The 20,133-nt window shown below is 33.3% G+C and overlaps 1 protein-coding gene and 2 long non-coding RNA genes across 3 annotated transcripts in view; 1 reads left to right on the forward strand and 2 right to left on the reverse strand.

Annotated features, from left to right (window-relative positions):
• Window positions 1–20,133, reverse strand: part of LOC105662388 (cell division cycle protein 20 homolog) — a 201,205-nt gene that overhangs the window by 56,071 nt on the left and 125,001 nt on the right. The window lies entirely within an intron of this gene.
• LOC143264760 (uncharacterized) overlaps window positions 1–20,133 on the forward strand; it is a 157,770-nt gene that overhangs the window by 33,300 nt on the left and 104,337 nt on the right. The window lies entirely within an intron of this gene.
• On the reverse strand, window positions 10,028–11,771 carry LOC143264852 (uncharacterized). The gene is made up of 2 exons (XR_013038821.1): window positions 11,349–11,771; window positions 10,028–10,143 (listed from the first exon to the last, which is right to left on the reverse strand). It is a non-coding gene; the product is annotated as an uncharacterized LOC143264852 (long non-coding RNA).

The raw sequence follows: 20,133 nt of genomic DNA on the forward strand, positions 1-20,133 counted from the left end.
TCTCACGGATCACTGATCAAACTTTATTGCCCTATGAAAAGAGTTATTATCGCGCGATTATCTGTTGTCTAAAAAAATATGGCGTGTATATTGCCTAATAAGAGAATCGAAACACTGGAGAAAATTAACGATCCAGCATCGATGACTGATCATAGATTTACTATCGAACTGACGATATTTCATTACAACTGATTCCACTACGTTAGTATACAAAATCGATCGGTATAAAATATTGTTTCATCATTCTATTATATCATTTGTTTACGTCCATTCACAATGTCAAGATGAAGTCAGATACAAACTGCAGACAGTGGCGATTACTTTTATATCATAAAGTAAATTCTTCTCAAAATAATAGTAAATATGTACAGCAAACTTTAAATAATATAATTTTTATTAAATTATCAAACTCTTTTCAAATTTTCTATTTTTATTTTTTATATATACTTTTTTTGTATGCATTAATTTTTGAAGCACGTAAATTTTTTAAATTAAAAATTTAATCACAATTATTGTCATTAGTATCAATAATTATAACTGTCGTTGTAAAAACTAAATATATTTCTTAAAGATAGTTAATTTTACATACTCTTACATACTGTGATTGATCATCGAACGGAAATACAAAAAGGAACGGCGTGCGTATAACTTCGCGTATATATATCGATCGTCGATCAACCGAAAATCGCCTATTCGGTCAAACGCGCGTCATTCAAATGTACTACAAACCTCCATCAATAACTCTTCCGTCTAAGTATATTCATCGCGATTAAATCAGTAGAGAAACTATTACATTTCTCCGTCGTGGAAAAAACGATCACCTTTAACGCGAACTGAACGATGTTTATTTATTACAGTCGACTTTACTGCAATAACCAATAAAAACAAAAGCACGCCACTAAATTTGTTTATAGATAACGATACACTATCCAGCATCGTTAAAATAACCAGTAAAACTTTTATATATCAATATCTCACTCGTGAAGATGTCTTTTGACGTACCAGTACGCTATCCATTGCGTATGAATTACGGGAAGAGAACTTTACTGCCATACACGTGTACTAAATATTAAACAGATTTATAATGATGACATTAGGAACTCGTTATCAGCTGCCACAAGTAATTTCAAATTTTTTTTTATGCGGTTATAAACTCGGGGTAATAGCATTAAGGTTGTCGAAAATATAAAATTGATAATTGGAGGTTATGATGTTGGTACACACAATTTATATATCATGATTTGATAATTAATACTCTATTAATAAATTTAGACAAAAATTACATTCATAGACAAATATTTGTTCTGGTAATTATTGTACGTATTTAAAAAATAAAATTTCGACTTTTTGAAAGCGTATTCTTATTCTTGGTAATTATTTTTTTTAAATAATTGTTAATATTTTTGCTGTAGTAAAATATACTTCAGTTTACATTTAATTGGAATTTTGCAAAATTTAAATAAAAATGTGTTACTATTTTATTTTTGCATTCGAACCTTTTTTGAGGGTCAGAAAATATGCTGCCATGTGAATTGGTATAACAGTTTGTTAATCTACATAATCCCTTATAATTTTCTCAAATTTGTGAATGTTGGAATTGGCTTGGAAACTTATTTGCTAAAATGGAACTTAATTTTTAAGTGTATACATGAAATATTTGCATCATAACGTGAGATCTCAGAAATGTTATGTTCATATGACGACTACAGAACACTTATACTTCAATGTACAGCGCTATTTTGTAGATGAAAACAAGTTTGTGATGTAGATCTGAAATAAGATTAAAATGACTCGAACTATTTTAGCTCAAAATCAGACCATGCGTCCCCAAAACTATTCAAATGAATATTATAAGACACTTTCTTATTTTTGGAACACTCAAAAATATAATAACAAATCACGACAGCTAGTAACAACAAAATTAAATATTACACGAAGACCAGAAGTCTTGTATGTATTTTTCGAGCACGATCAAGGAGCTCGACGTAACATTTATCACCGCAATCTGAGATTCGCAGCGGCTGATTATCTTTTAGATAACCGATAATTATGTTCCTGACGATGAGACACGACGGGTCGGCAAAATCGATTGACGAGAACGATCGTAATTAGAGGTAACTGTGTCGTTGGAAGGAAAAGGAATCCAGCGAAAAGAGACGAATCCACGAGCGGTATGCGCACGACCAAACATGAATGAGCGATCCAATTTATCGATGCCGATCGAACCAGTCCAGGAGCATACTTGACAGGATCGGGAGAGCGACTTCCCTTGCCCACAGCGATCAGGTGCAGAAAAAGTCGATAAACGAACGAGAACAGCCTGGCAAAATCGATCCCGTCACGCTCCACGTAATCTTGAAGTGGAAACTTCAGGAATCCGTCGGTTCTCGTTTCTTTTACTGGTCCACGCGCTGAAAATGATTAATTTAATCATTGTTGTAAATAAGGTCGCATCTCTATGGTATGCCGTAACTGATGGCCTCCAAAGGAACTCCAATGCAAAAAATAAGTGGAATACATAAAATAAAATTTTTTCGTATTTAGGAACGTCTTAAAGAAAATTGATAACCAAGTTTCACGATGAGTCGCATTACACAGATGCACAATAACAATAATTCACATTACATAATTTGACACCAAGAATAATTCTCAATATACAAATTTGCATCAAAAATTTAGATCACTAAAATTAGTACTAATAATAACTCCCATTATACAAGTTCACATGAATAATAATGATCTCTCGTCTTTTCCTAACAATAGCTCAAACGCATAAAATGCAGTGATTTGAAAAATACCTGAGAGAGCGTAACAGGGTTAATCTGACGATGCCATGGAATTAAACGTCATGATTTACTGCCGTGTGAAAACGTAGCCAAAAGCATGTACGAACGAAACGCGACACGTATAAGCGCTGAAACGCAAGAGACGCGTTAGCGGATAAAAAGCAGCAGGGACGCGTGGGCATCGAGTTAATAACCTTACGCCTCGTCGCATTAACGTCTTCTTACGGAAATTACGAGATATATCGTTAGATGAGATTCGCGTGGTATCACGAGCCCCTACGAGATCGATAATTATCGGTTTTGTGCGACACGCCACGAGAATCCTACGCCTAATTGCGATATACATCAGTCAGGCATTTCGTGAGATACCCGATCGACCCCTCCATCATTCGCCTTTTCCGTCCGACATTTTTTATTCTGCGCTCGTGCTTGGCTATACTGACGGTGAAAAGAAAATTTAAAACGCAAGTGACATGACAAATCGCCATAATTTTGCGAAAGTCACGATCTTTTTATAAATACCATACTGCATGTGCCAGGTGTACAATCTGGAGTGAATGTGATTTACTTAGGGGAAATATGGCAGTTGAAAGTGAAGGGACATCTTATTCCTTGATTTTGATTCATTTTTGAGGATTAGAACATTTAGGGATGAGATGTGGATTTGGAGATCTCAGGATTTTGAGAGGTAGGAGGCTGAGGACGCAGGAGTTCAAGAATACAGAAATTTTTGGGGTTTGGAAATTAGGGAACACTTAGAAGGTTTTAAATTTGACGCTATATAAAAGACAATACAAAATTCACCAATTATTTAAATTATAATATATGCATAATCACTAGCCTAAATAATTACAAAAATTTGTAAAAATCACTGTTCAAACAACTCTTCAAACTAATCAATTCCACATTTATAACATAAAAACTGACTTCTGTAAATCAATTTTTCCAAGGCTTTGAACGTCATAAAATGATGTGATAATTGAAAACAAAATTTGTTTTGATTTTGCACATCTTCTGCGCTATTTTACTTGAACGTACATCCAGTTGTAGATGACCCACTCATCGAAACACGAGGGTTAACATTGTCCATTCAACTTTCAGTCGCAGTTACCTTCACACGTGGACGAGCGGTATCGTGACATGAGTTATAAGCAAAATAAGAAAAAGACGAGACTCAGCAAGAGGCTATCAGAATGAAACGGGCATACAGCATTCGTGCATGGTGCCCCATGTGTAGTCAAGGGTACCCCCGTTGAACGCCACGTTTAAACGACTTCATTACCGGCCAAGACAGAGTGCTAATTACCGCGGCTCGTTAAGCCTCGCTAAATTGTTGACAGTATCCACGCCGTGAGCAGCGCAGTTACCAACTGCATAACGATTGAATTCTTAGCTTACAAAGTGATCGTAAAAGATTCCGATTATCGAGCACCGCAAGGGTCCTGAATAACGGGCTGAGTCGTGCTCAAACGATCTCTCGAAACTATCGACCTTGGCTGCTCTGGCCAATGATCCTTGGATAATGGTCATCGGCGATTCGTAGCGTTCGCAAATCATACGTGCTTTAACGCTGCGTGCTTGAGAATTCGAGAAGCTGTTTTCCTGGAAGATAACAATTTAACCAGGCAGAGCACACGTGAATTTCTGAATTTCCGCGTGGGATGTTCAATGGAGACTATGGTTGAGGTACAATCTATTGATCGCGATGTACAAGACGATTTCGATTAAAGATGCCTTTAAATTTATTGCTTAAACCAGCTTCTTACACTCTATTACTAAATTTCTTTATATTTATATTTCTATATTCAAACATTTTTAAATTTCTACTTTTTTAAATTCCTGTCTTACTAAATTTTTACTCTTCTAAATTCCCATCTTCCTAAATTCCTATGTTCCTAAATTCCTATATTCCCAAATTTCTAAATTTGTAAATTCTTTAAGAAATTAATAATCATAGATTTCCCTATCCTTAGATAATCCCCAGATTGCAAGAGCTCTATACCTTAGTATACCTAGATTCCTATACTCATATATTCCAAATCTCCAATTCCCAAACTTACCAAATATTGAAATTCCTACGTCTCTCTGATACTAACACTGATTAATAATAATTTCACAATTTTTCAAATATGTTCATTACCTTACAAGATTCCCTAACTATTGAATTAATAAAAAATTACTTAAAACTGTCATCCTTCTTTCTCTAAACAAGTGAACTTAGAAATATCTTTAAAAATTCCTATCTTAATCTTCTAAAAAATGAAACTACACGTGAAGAAATGTTATTTTCAATTTTTTACCAGTATCTGCATATAGAATAATTATTTTCTTATTTGTATTATTAATGCAGGAATGTTGTATTTAACTTTTGGAAATATTTATCTCAAAATAAGTTAAATTGATTTTTGAAGAAATGAACTTTCACTGCATTTTTACTGACTGCATATTTTCATTCTCCACCTGTATTCAGTGAAATTCCAATTGCATTCTTCGTACAACAACAAGTTTACGAAACGAACGCAAATCGATGTTCGATAAACACACGGAACATGCGGGTACATAATTTAGTTTGGAGCACGGGACCGGAATGTTTACATAGAGAGTAATAATAGGTATTGAATCCAAGCCAAGACAGACATCCAACCGCAAATCGATTTCACTGGCCATCCAATGATTACTGGCTACTTCAAAGTTACGTTCATCTATTCGGTGAACGGAAATATTGTTCGCAAGGAATTTTTTTTTATCAAATAAATCGAATTATAGAAACATACAGTTACAAAATCTTCGAATTTTTGGAATTCTTTCATTTTTAAAGTTTCAGCGCTTAAAATTTATTTTGGATTAAAATTTTAAATTGTAAACAAGTGGCCAAATTATGAAGTTTTCAAATTTCCTGAATATGCAAAGTTATAGATTTTCAATGTTCCAGTTTTCTCAATTCTTAAACTCCCAAATTTCTTAAGTTTGCAAACTAGAAGAATCCAATTTTTCAATTTTCTTTAGTTCTCAAACTTAAAAATTTCAAACTTTTTTTAAGTTCTCAAATTATGAATTATTTAAACTTACAGATTCCCAAATTTCTTAAATTTCGAAACTTATGAATTTGCAAGTTTCTAAATATTCAAACTAATCATTTTTTAAATTATAAAGTAGTAAGTACGAGTAAGTAGTACAAGTACGACTATGTTCGTACTGTCCTAAAATTACATTAGATAGCAGTGCATTAGCCTTAACGAGTGTTTCATTACTTCCCTTATCTCTATTTTGCAAATCCTTCAAGAAATATACAAATTGAAATTTAAGTTCACTACTGAAACTTTATCCTTTTTCAACTCTAAAATTTTTTGTCGATTTTTCCTAAACTTCTGCCAATCTAAGTTTTTTTTAACTAAATACCTAGTTCAAATAGGAAGCTAAGGGCAGAAATGTACAAAATGTACCACAAATATTAATCCTTTGCGCTCAAGAGGCTCCTCTCAGGCACCATTCGGTTTATTACAATAATTTGAAATAAGTATTATTTAATTAATTCTATAATAGTGTTCGTGTGATGCATAAATATACTGAAATAGATAATAGTGGAAATTATTACTAGAGAAATAACAACCTCAAAAGAACTCATTTAACATTTTAATTAATATTTTAAAGATGCTGTTTGTAAACAATAAAATTATCTACGAGTGCAAAGGGTTGATATAGCCATGGTAAGAGAAATTTTGTTTAATTTTGAGTGTGGCTTAAGTTCGGAAGTATGGCTCGAAGTATATAATTAGTAATTGACTCGATTGACAAGTAAGTGTTATATACGAAACAAAACAATGTGGCAATCACAAGTTAACAGGTTAACAACTTCCCCAACTTAAAATTACGAATCTAAGATCCGTTATTTTGATTTAGTATCGTTTGTTTACTTCTGATTTCAAATTATGTGTGCATCAAACGTCGGTAGTTCAGAATTAATAGCTGTCGCATCCTGTCAGGTTCTGCATTTTCAAAAACCGCGGTCATAGACAGCCGATGCGTAAGGACGTGACGTTAACATACAAGATGCAAGCGTTCACTAATTGAATCACCCATGAGCGTCGTGATCCGACTAATGAATAATTCTAAACAGAATTTTCGCGCATTACATTGCATCGGCTGTGTCCGAAATTAACATATCGAATCAGCATTGCGCACGAATCGTTCTACAGACGAGTAGACTGGGTGGAGCGTTAATGAAGCGGGCAAAAAGGTCGAAAAGGAACAGCAATGAAGCGAGCGGGTGTAATTTCTGTAATTCCTGCTGAATAAAATAACCGATAAGGATAATTAACCACGGGATGACGGCACTACCGTTAAACGATGCACGTTCGAGCAGAATAATTAGATTACCGGTTTGTAAGTTGGCGCGTCCTGCGCCCGAAAAAATCTTAATCTACGCGAACTCGTTCGTTTTTGCACTCTATGCTAAAAAAACAAGCATCTATTTCTTGCTACGTCTTTTTCTGCTGGGGAACCCATTAATGGTTTCCTTTTTTCAAGTAGTTTTCTTGTGAACGAATATGCAAGGTTAGATGGTTAAATATAGGGGTTTAAGTGTTATAAGAAATTATAAATTAACGATTATACATTTTTTCTTTTTAGAAAAATAGACTTTTGAGAGAATATGTTTATAGAAAAAAAGAAGTTGGAAGTTTTTATGCTGTTTGATAGTGTGACAAATTATACATTTATGTGGTGTATATATAAGGTCTTTGATCTTCTTATAAATGTATACCCGTAAAATCATAATTCAAGAATTTTTTGCCAAAGTAAAAGATGTCCCACAGGTGTTGAAAAGAATTTACACCCTGAATTATATTAGTGATGTATACATTTTCATTTGGTCGTATTATCATTAATTATTGTTGACTCGTGAGCAAAATAGTTATTTTTTATATTGAAAGCTACTTTCGAAAATGCTCACTTCACACGCAGACTTCACGGCGAGTGAATATTTGAAAATGTTGGATAATGAATACTATGATAAAGTTCTATGTAACACTTATTATATTTACTAATACAACTATGAATATTTTAAAGTATAAGTTTGTGAATTTTATCGGACGGCACGTAGAAGATTATTTTAATGTTATTCGTATGCTGATATGTTTGTATCTGAGCTTTCTCGCAAAATTTTCTGTCGACATTAACTTGTTCTTATAGTGGGGGCTTTTTCTAACAACGGTTCTGATTGGTGATTCGAAATTTTCTTGAGTTTGGGGAAATGACATACATTTGGCGGGGACTACCGTTAGCCTCAGGTAAGTTCTCTGGAGCTTCTATGTTTAGGGCGGTTGAGATTGTAAATTTTTTAACTTTCCGAGGTGTGTAAACCGGTGACCTTTTTTATGGCATCTGTAAGGGTAATCATGTATATTATTGAACTTTTTGACTTTATGATTTTAGAAGGTTTCGTCGAAATATGTTTTTCAATTGCCCTACCTGGATGGTTAATTTTTGTTACCTTGAGAGGTCACAGGTCACTTTAACGACTTACAAATTTGTATAATATTTGTTACGCAGTAACAATTATATATTTCTATTTAAATTTCAAACCTGATCAAACCTAATCTAATTTAATCTACTCTGACTTAATTTTACTACAAAAATTTATCTATATATGTCTAAGCGTCGATTATAATCTAATGCAATATTGAGTATGGTCAAATTTAAACTTGAATACATTAGGTTATTTTATTTTTTATATTAACATTTAACATTTTTATTAACAAGTTTATTTTAACATTTTAATGGCATATGCTATTCATATACTGAATTACCAATAAAATGATCTGATAATTGCAAATATTTTTCAAATATAAATATGTTTACTAAAATACGCCTGATTTTATACAAAATATGTAATTATGTCATGAGACGATAAAAAAGTGTGAAAAGTGTGTGAAGATATTAATTAATTCTTTTGATGCGAGTTTTTCACCGCCATTTCCTTTCATTACGCAAACACCGTGAATCAGGTTTGGAAGAATGCCAATCAAGATCACAATTTCTAACCGACTCGATCGACCGGATGCGAATGCGATTTTTTATCACAAAATTAAATGCATATCTACAATCTTGAAACCGACGTTTATCTATCTTTTGCTTTCGGTCTTTGTGTAGGTACGTTATAAAGTTTTCTACATTTCTCAAGTTTCAATTATTTGAATTACCAGAAATTAATTGGTTACTGAAACTTTGCAAGTTTAATAATTGTTCTCCAGTTTCAAATTTCTAAATTTCCAAATTATCTGATTTATATAAATTAAAATCTGAATGTTATTCAATTTTTCAAGTTTGGACCTACGAAAGTTTCAAATCTCTAAATTTCTCTAACTTTCAATTCCTGGAATTCTAATATTTCCAAATTTCTCTCACAAAAATTACATTTCTCACCATCTAAATATTTGAATTTTAGAACTAATAGATAATCAAATTACAAAATTGTGAAATTTTTACAGCAATATATTATAAAATTACCATGTTATTAAATTACTAAATTACCACAATGCAAATTATGAAATTTCTACATTCCAACCTTAAAATTAAAAAAATCAAACTTGAAATTTGAAAACTAAATTTAAAACACAAAATGCAATTTGTCAATATAACACTAATTATCATACCCTATGTTTGCTAATCTCTTGCTTCAGATCAAGATTACCACTAAAACTCAAAAATTTTCAAAATTTATTTCTTCTAATTCAACTACAAGTTATTTTAACTTCTTTGAATCCAATTATAAAAACATCCGATTATGAAAGTATTAAAATATTCATTAAAATCAATTATATATCGAATTTCAATTTGTTTCTGAAAATTCATTGTGCATCATGCACATGAATAATCCACCGAACTTTACCCTGTCCTCCAGCCACGGATATAATGTAATATCCAGTTTCTGCGAAATAAAATGATCGCAAGAGGAGTAAGACATACCGATACTTTTTTGATCCGCTGTACTTGACGGCGAACGTGTTAAGCAATGAATTCTCGTGCAAGAAAGGAGCGAAGAAGAGGAAAGTTCGGAAAGAATCGATGTCAGAAAGGCTTTCGAGTGCATTAAAGGCAACTTAACCGACGGCCGCTCGACGTAAAAGCGCACCCTTTCACGCGATAAACGTCGCGCGTTCAAAGCTATCGATATAATCACGCCGGATCGAGGATCGGGAAAAGGACCGAAGAAAGGGGGATTTATAGATCAGACGAAGCCATTAGATCGAATGTTTATTCAGTGGGTCGCTTTTAAATTGAAACGTCTCTGTCCAGAATGTCTCGTTCCCCCTGCACAGCTGACATACGAAGCCGCCTCTGTTCAAATGCGCATGCGCTGTAAAACAAAATAGTGTTATAAAACAAATCACTTTATAACCTTCTTTGTATACTCGTAACGTAAACTTCCTTCACACAAACGTACATACATAAACTTGTGCATTTTTGAATGCGTACATCTTGAAATTCGTATCTTCTTTCTAACCATTTTGCAAATTCTCAAATTTCCGAATTTTCAGTAAGTAAATTTGAGCGCTTATAGGTTTCGAAGTTCTTTAAGTCGTTTTCAGGTTTTTTAATTTATACATTTTCAAATGTTTCAGATATCGTATTTTTAAATTTTAAAGTTCCATATATCTGTGCTGAGTACGCTCGATAAATATGCGAGAAGAACGTCAGATAAGTGTACGACGAAACGCCTACTACTCACGCATGCGCAGTCCTACACGAATAGCACACAATTGTATTACGTACCATTACAATTATTTTAACGGTATAATTCCAATAATTATTCGAATAGAGGTCATCACCTAATCATACTTCCATATTAATATAATGTTTCATATATCTGCGCTGTGTAACGCTTGATAAGTGTACAATAAGAACGCCAGATAAATGTACGATAGGAACGCCCACTGCTCACGCATGCGCAGTACTGTGTCCAGCATGTCATATCCAACCAATGAGCGAATGACCTACTAGAACAGCATATGATTGGATAGTTCAATGCACCATTATAATCATTTGTAAGTCCAAAATCAATAACTCCAGATCAAACAATGCCAATATCAATAACCATAATAAAACTATTATAACTCCAAAATCAAAAATTCCAATACAGTAACCCTATTACGAATAACCTCAATACCACAAACTTGAATAATACTATTATAACTCCACTGCTAGTAATCTCATTACCAGTGATCTCATTACTAGTAACTCCATTAACGATAACCTTAATGCCAATAACCCTAATATCCATAACTACAATAACACTGATAACTCCAGTAACCAGAACTGCAATAACACCATTATAACCCCAGTACCAACAATTCCAGTACTAACAGTTCCAATAGCAACAACTACAACACCAATAACCCCGAAACACCAATAACGCCAGTAGCAATAATCCTAATACCAATAACCTCAATGCCAATAACACCAATAATACAATTATAAACACAAATCATGATGCACGACCTAACACATTCTTCTCGTTAAAACAAGAGATTCCTTAAGTAGTCAGTAGATTTTCGAAAGCACCTTTAACATATTCCATCATCCGCCAGTCAATCGATTTTTGTCGTAAAGATTTTTGAAGCAATCGTCCAATAAACTCGGTGCACGTTCGCTGAACCCACCATTACTCAAGATTAGTCTGCCGATGATCTTCCGCCGATAGTCGAACGACCTCGACTGCGGATACGTCCCGGTGATTTGCAAGCGATCGCCAGCGTCCATCAGAGAGGATGAAGATCGGCGTGATAAACGACGGCAGCGTGTGTCGCGCGACAAAAAACGAAACACGCCGTAGCCGCGCGTCGGTAATGTATCGTTGGCGTTTCACATCGCACTGACACCGTAATGTAATACGAATAGCAGAAAGCTTATATGGTGCGACTTGCTAACCGAGACCAGGGGCGGATCCAGAAGCACTTCTTGCCAACAACGATAAAGTACGGGAAAACTTACTTTGGAATTTTCTTTTGCACCGTTTTACATGTAATGATGTTTTACGTTTGCGTTAACAAAAACCGGATAGATGGATACAGAGTTGATGTAGAAGTAATTTCTGTTTTTTGTTGTTTCAGACTTTGATTATTTTCTGAATTAATATTTAGTTAATTCTGTAATTATGCGACATAGTGGAAGATGGTGGAAAATAGTATGTCTCAGGATTTTGAAGGATGTGGATATACAGTAAGCGAAATACCTCACTTGTTACAGTGAATATGTAATTATTACAAAAATTACAACTAGCTGAGTTAAATTTAATAAACTTCAAACACTACATCAAGCATGCAAAATGACCATAATTCGTAATATAACAATAAACGTAGTAGTATACTAATACTCATATGGTTTACTTTACACAACACAGTTTTGGTATGGGTCAAAATTAACCCAATACAATTAGTGATAGTACTTGATACTCTATTATTTAAGTGTTAAAACACCACCAACAATAATTCTATTTTATAAAGTGTACAATTTATTTAAATGACAACTTTTGAAGGATCACTTTGGCTCTTTTCAGATCCACCCTTGATCAGAACTCTTTTGAACAAATTGACAGAATATAACCGAAGAAATGTTACATAGTGTACACATAATCTTCCTTCATGAGATCGATCGAAACCGGTAATGTAATATTCTGCTTGATGCTCGTTTTTCACACGAATCGATTGCAAACGATACCAAGACCACATTGAAACGCTTTTTCGTGTCGTTGAAAGGTAGAAACTCTCGATTATACCCTGCCGTCATGTTTTTTCCCTTTTTTATACCTTTTTCTTTTCGAATTCGAAATGGAAGATCTTCCGTCGGAGGCAATTACTGAACCGTACGATAAAAGTGCAATGGTTTCTTCTTCGGGGGAACTCGGAGAAAATGGATGGAAAAAAAGTTAAACGGGCTTAATGATTACTGTTTTCTTATAATATATTTTTCCGCCGATAAAATATATAGCGTTGCTTTACATTTTAAGAGGTGCATTCCGCGAAAGAACTGGAACTTTTTCTTGATACTTCAAAACAAACAGGGAAAAGTTGTTATTTATGAGAATGAATTTCGAGAAAAACATGAGATGAAAACGGTTAGAGAACCTGAACTATATATTACATAATGTGGTATAATTAGCTCCTTTCTTTAATGAAGCTCATATTGAATGGTACTAGGCTTTGCACGTATCAAATTAAAAGTCACGGAAATTGTTCAAATTTTATTTTTAAGTTCACATATTGTTGCAGATATAATAAAAGTTAAGTTCCTGGTCAAAATCCCTGTTGATTTCTGTTGAGACAAAAATGTCTATCTTAATTTATCATTCGTTTGTTTTTGTATTTTATAGGGATGTAGTAATGTATCTTATTTTATAGCAGATTTAGTATATTTCATGTTCTATTTAATAGTATATTCAGTACAAATATTCCACATTATTGTGACTACCGTTTCTCCGTGCACACCAAAAAACATAAAATAATGTTGCAGACGCGTATTTTACATATTAGGTTGCTAATGCATCAAGGCAAGAAATACGATCCATTAGTATCGACGTAAATCGATTAATAGCCAAGGATCGGTCGTCGATAGCGAGTTTTCACGGAATCTCGCAACTATTTATAACCGGTTTATTTAAGAAGCAGAAGAAGCTATCCGTTGACATTCAATACCTTAATAAAGTAACGAATAAAAAGAGACCAAAAGGAGTAGCAGTTGGAATAGTAGGTGCCAGCTTCAACGGCAGAAAGATTATCTGCTGGCGTTGAAGAAACCACAAGCCGATAGCAGATGTACGATCGCTCCATCCTCAAAAGGTTCTCGCTTTTGTGAGGGAGGTAGCAAAGTAACGCGTACGGATACACATGAAGATCATCGAACAGACGCTAAAAACATTTTATACTTGCTGTACGATGTCGACGAAGAATTTGCTGCAACATAGTGGGGTTGTTACACGTGACTTGATGCAGTAATCAGCGGATATCCCTATAAGGACATAAGATAGAATGTGCAACGACAAAAAGCGTATTTTATCAATTAAGGGAAACTTTAAGTGACATAATAGAGGACGTGCAATTAACTGTTTAAAGTTCAATTAACACTTTGGTGTCACCTATTCGTCATTGTGACTCTTTAACTAGGTACTAAGTGATTTTGCACCTCTTTCACTTCTTGTGTTAATTGCTATTTGAAAGTTAATTTTGTAGGGAACATTAAATGGCATTCTCAAATATAATTTCGAGATTTTTATGGTAGTAATGTTTATTAGTATGCAAATTACTAATGCAAAATGGTGGGAATTTAAATAAATGTGCGATCATCGAAGCGATAATGTGGAATATAAAAGTGCAACAAAAATTTTGTAATTATTAAATATCTAAAATTATATGAAATTTTATGCAAGTTCATTCTTTTATGAACATTTGCATCGAATTTTGTATTTCTTAGTGTTGGGGTTATATATTTTGAGCAAATGATTTTATGATATAAATGGTTGAATATATTTTTGAAAGAATTAATAAATTTCATATTTTGTTTCAGAAAACATGCAAATTTGTAAATTTTCAAATTACTATATCTCAGACTTTATCTCAGATTTGAAAGTTTGCAAATTGTCAATTCGTAGATTTTTAAAATCAAAACATTCAAAATTTTAGAAATTCAGTTTCACAATTTTGAAATTTTTAAAGTATAAACTTCAAACTTTCACATCTTCACATTTCTGTATTCCTACATTTTTGAATACCTCAATCTTTAAATTACCAAATTCCCAAATCCCTAAATTTCTAAATTGCGAAATCCACACATCCCGAAATTCTTGAATTCTTAAAACTGCAAATCCCTAAACTTCTAAATTTCTAAGTTCGAAAATCCCTAAATACTCAAATATTTAAATGTTTCATTTACAAAATCCCAAAATTCTCAAATTTCCAAATTATCAAGCCATAAATTAAAAAATTCCTAAATTGCAAATCTACAAATCCTAAAATTCCCAAATTCCTAAATCTCCAATTCTCTAAATTCCCAAATTCTCAGATGTCAAATTCTCTAAATTCCGTAGTTCCTAAATTCCTAAATCTCTAAATTCCCAAGTTTCCACGTCAAATATAACAATCCCCAAATTCACAAATTTTCAAGTTACCAAATCCACAAATCCTAAAATTCCAAAATTCTCGAATCTCCAATTTTCTAAGTTCCCAAATTCTCAGATCTCCAATTTCCTGAATTCCCAAGTTTCTAATTTCCTAAATCCCTAGATTCCCAAGTTCCTGCATCTGTAAATCCCTAAATTTCCAAATTTCTTAACTTCACACTACAGTAGATTTGGTTCCACCACACTCCCCAAAAATTGTCTACATTTGCAAAAGCCAATAACTACCATGCTACATTTAAATGCAATAAAAAATACTTAGAAGCTGCATCAATATTCTACCAATTTTAGAAACTGAAAATGATAATAAATAAATGCAACCATGACAGCCACATGTTGCTTCGTATTTGTACCTTTCAATAGCAAAATTAATAAAGGCAACGTAACATAAAAACGGTTGTTGCAATCATGCAGCATAGAAACACAATTTAAGTCCTTACGAATATAACGAATATATCTTGTTTCAGTTGTACAGGCACAACCGCGTGCACCAACGAGCAATAATATTAACATACGACTGGCAAAATGCGTAACATTTTACTCATAACCGGTTTCAGAGAGCCTTGAATGCAAGACGTTTATAATTCACATTATTAGGAGAAAAACGGTCGGGCTGCTTGATGTGGAAATTAAAATACATCTGCATTTCATCTCCCCACCAGGCTCATCCGGTTATTCGATTTATAACATTGCAATTTACGAGGCGATTACGTTTTTTAACGCGAATTCGATCGAACCCGAGCAAAACCGGTTCAATGACAACATTAATGTCTTTTCGTCGATCCGCTACGGATTTTATGGAATACTTATCCGCGGAGTGCAACCAGTTCACCGCGTACGCCATAATATCACACCCAGTGGAAGTCGACATTGGAATGCGTAATACTGCGGTTCATTGTATTTCCCATTCAACTTAAACACCGTGAAACGTTACCGTAAAAAATGATTATCAATTAGATCGGTTGGGATTCGTTTTCGCGCGACAGTAAATCGCAGCGTTTAATTCCACGACTCGAAAACTGGAAATCGGTTGCGATATTTTGCGTCTCGTGTAGCTTCAATGTCGAGGCATTAAGGTTGTCGACGTTCAGTATGTTGCGATTAGGTTAATGGTTGTACGAGCACGTAGTTTGATGGAAAGTATAAAGAAATTTTGGGTAGAAGTCAGAACATGCTTCATCGTTGTATGTCCCATTTAAGTTAAACACAGTGAAACGTCGCCGTAAAAAATGATTATCAATTAAATTGGTTGGGATTCGTTTTCGTACGACAATAAATCGCAACGTTTAATTCCACGATCGCCATTGAAAACTGGAAATACGAAATTCAATACGTTACGATTAAAAATTTAATGACATTCAAAATGAGATTCAGACTGTTTGTGCGTATGTGAATATACAAATTTTGAAAATAGATAGAAATGTAGTATGAAGATTAATACATGGAAGATAAGATCATAGGAGGATAAGAATATGAACATTTCGCTGCATACTTTGCGTATGTTCTACGTATTTCAGTTGAACATTACTGGCATACTTGCAGAATAATGGATTGCAGAAGAATGCAACACGAGATAACAAAATGGAGATACTTTGTGTGAATGCACTTCTGAAATGCATTCTTAAGCACTGATAGACAGATAAGTTTGCAGGTAAAAATTTGAAGAAATTAATATTTTAAATTGTAGGTTTCCAACTTTCTAAATTTTTGAATTATTACATTTCTGTTTTTTAACATTTTTGAATAAGTGAATTGTCAAATCATTATATTTGTATATCTATAAATTTTTCAATCTTTGCATTTTATGTTCATAAAATTTTTGTGTTCTTAAGTTACTATATATCCAAATGCAAACTTCTATATTTTATAGAATACTTGCGATACTTGCAAATTTCAAAGCCTGATAATAGGAAAATGTGAAAACTTGAAAATAGAAAAATGTGCAAATTCAAAAACTTGAAAATTATCACACACGAAAATTAACATACTTTCTACAATACACAAAAAAGCAAGTTTACTCGCAACCATCACACGCATACACTGTATCAAATTCCAAGTCCCTCATGTGACAGCAAATTCCTAAATATATGAATAAAATCCGTACAAAAATGGAGTCCGCCAATCTTTCACAATCGTCTAAAAAGGAGCACATAAATCTTCATTAAATTTTCACATTTCAACATGTTGCTACCACGATAAGAATTCATTCTAATTAGATTGCTTGGACGCAGTTAATTAGTGTTGAAAGAACATCTCAACGAATTCCCTTACCCGTATTCTTTAGAAACGTGATAAAATACAACATAGCTGCAATTTAAGTCGAATAGCAACATGACAGCAAGATCAGTGGATAACTTTTTCTTCGTATTGGCCGCTGCAAGCAATATCAGTCGGTATCTTAGACAAGGTTGCTGAAGTCTGAGTCGCTGAAGGCCAACACTTCAATAAAGACCTCATTTCCGGTATACTTATATACAGTAGCAATCACTTCGTTAATTCAGAACGATTGTGCTTACATGTGTATGAGTGTAGCACAATTCAACCGAGTAATTGCTATATTGGTCACAAGTATCGCAATCTACGTGTTGAATTGCGTTTTGCTAAGATACTTCGAATTGATCGATTTATGGTTGCGCTGAACTTTTTCGTATATCGCCGGCATTAGCTTTGCACTTCTCGATGAAATGTACACACTCGTTCAACGAGTATTATACTTGGACGTCCGGCACTAAATGCACGTCAAATGACGATAAGTAGCTATTACGTCAGATTCTTTGTGAAATGTGCGATAAACGTGAGTGAGTTGCAGAAAATTATAAGGATTGGTAGAGAAAATTTGGAATTTGGGATTTTTTGAATTTCGGACGTATGTGATTTTAGAATTTTTAAGGTATTATTTAGGAACTTTTTTAGTTCTGGAATTTTGAGATTTTGAGACTTTTGGAAGTTTGAGGTTTTGGAATTGGAAGATTTTAGAGCTTGAAATTTTAAAATTTCGGGACTTTGATACTTAGAAAAGTGAGAATTTCGGATTTTGATAGTTTGGGTGTTTGGGAGTTTGGGGTTTTAGGGATTTGGGATCTAGGGACTTCGATATTTCCGGACTTTGGAACGATGGAACTTCAAAATTTGGATACTGTTCTATTTTAGAACTTTGGAATTTTAGAATTTTAGGATTACAGAATTTTGGGATTTAGGGGTTATAGGGATATAGAACTTTGAGAACTTAATATATTGAGACTTCAAGGGTTTGAGATTTTGGGATTTCAAGAATTTGATATTTTGGGATTTTAAGAGTTGGAAATTTTCGAATTTTAGTTGTTTAAGATTTTAGAACTTCGAGGCTATGAAACTTTGGAACTTCTAGATTTTCGGATTTTGAGCCTTTGAGACTTTGGGATTTTATGATTTTGGAGTTTAGGAATTTGACATCTTAGGACTTTGATGTTCACGCTATAATAAGTTGCTTATCATTCACTTTACCATTATTATCAGAAAGACAAATGACACAAACGTAAACGAATTTGTAATTTGATATGTAATGTGATATGAAATTTGATATTAGGGTCACTAACATCAGTAGTCTCGTTACAGTAAATAATTACCAAAACAAAGTATAGCACAGAACGTTAAAAGACTATAAATTCCTTTGAACAGGCATTTAATCCTTTGCACTCCTTAGTTTCTTATGCCTACCAACTTTTTAATTTACAAAATAAATTCAGAAGGTTCTCAATCAAATGTTATGCAACAGTGTAGACTATGTGACAAATACATGTCTCATTTATACTAACTAGTAAATAAAAGAAAATATTCAACCAATCCAATTATCTGAATTATTTATAAGATCCAACAGAAATGTCAAGCCACACTCGACAACGGAATGCAAAGGGTTAAATTATAATACTTGAATTCCGCGTCTGCAATACGTTAAACATCAATAATAAATAGCACTTCTGAAGCAACAAGTATTCCAAAAGTCAATCCACACGGCCTGCGCGTCTCGCGTACCGTTTATTACACATTTGCAGAAACCTATTCAACATTTGCTGGAACCGTGACAGCCGTGGGTCGTCTAATTTTTAATGAAAAGCAGATTTCTACAACTAAATAAACATGAATTACATACCGCGTGCATTGCGAGCGTCGCGTATCACAGAAGTTAACGCGTGTCTCGCGTGTTCCGACACGATACGTTTCGCTCGAATAATTACGCCAGAAGGGCGGAAGCTTTAAATTATGATAAATTATGCTTCTGAATAAATTTATTGCCAGCAGGACAAACTTTTTCATCGAATTTTTTTGTCCACGGAGCTCACGTATCATTTTTACTGCATCCTAACGACTGGGAGAAATAAGGCGAATGCATCGGTAGTTGACAGTCTACTGGTAATTGACACTTTTACTTCCTGTCGCAAAAAATGGCTTTCTACCAACAAGCGAGTATTTTTAAATGACACGTTGGGTGAAGGATTATGATCTTTGGTGCGAAAATTTATGACTACTCTCGTTGGGGAATTACTGCGGCAGGCAGTTCTGTTTATAGATGTTGTAAGTTAAATTGTGATACGAATTTAGTAGTGATAGATGCAGAAAATTAAATAGTAATCGATACTAAATATTAAATAGTAATAAGTACTATACATTCAATAGTAGCAGATAATAGAAATTAAATAGTAGTGCGTATAACAAATTAAATAACAATAAATATTATAAATTTAATCATAATCGAAATGGAACAACAAATAGTAGCAGGAACTACAACTTATATACTAACAGATACTAAACGATAGTAATCACAATTAAAAATATTACAATTAAATACTAATATATGGTGCATATTAAATAATACTAAATATTACAAATTTAAAAAAAAATAGATACTAAAAATTAAAGAATAACAGATGCTAAGAATTAAACAGCACTAGACACTATAAACTTCATAATAGTCGATACCACAAATTAAATGGTAAGACTAGAAAATAGTGTTACTTTCAGTATAGAGATATATTATTTTACCATTTTACTGAGGTAAAATAAAGTATTATCACATTTCATCCGATGTTCCTTTTATTTATCATCGCCATATTTTACAATGATATCAGTGAAAATAAATATTTTCTCATTATTATACTACTAACTGTTTCCCATTAATTTACACAAATTATCATATAGATT

This window comes from Megachile rotundata, chromosome 7 (genome assembly GCF_050947335.1).
Source record: "Megachile rotundata isolate GNS110a chromosome 7, iyMegRotu1, whole genome shotgun sequence".
Classification (NCBI taxonomy): domain Eukaryota; kingdom Metazoa; phylum Arthropoda; class Insecta; order Hymenoptera; family Megachilidae; genus Megachile; species Megachile rotundata.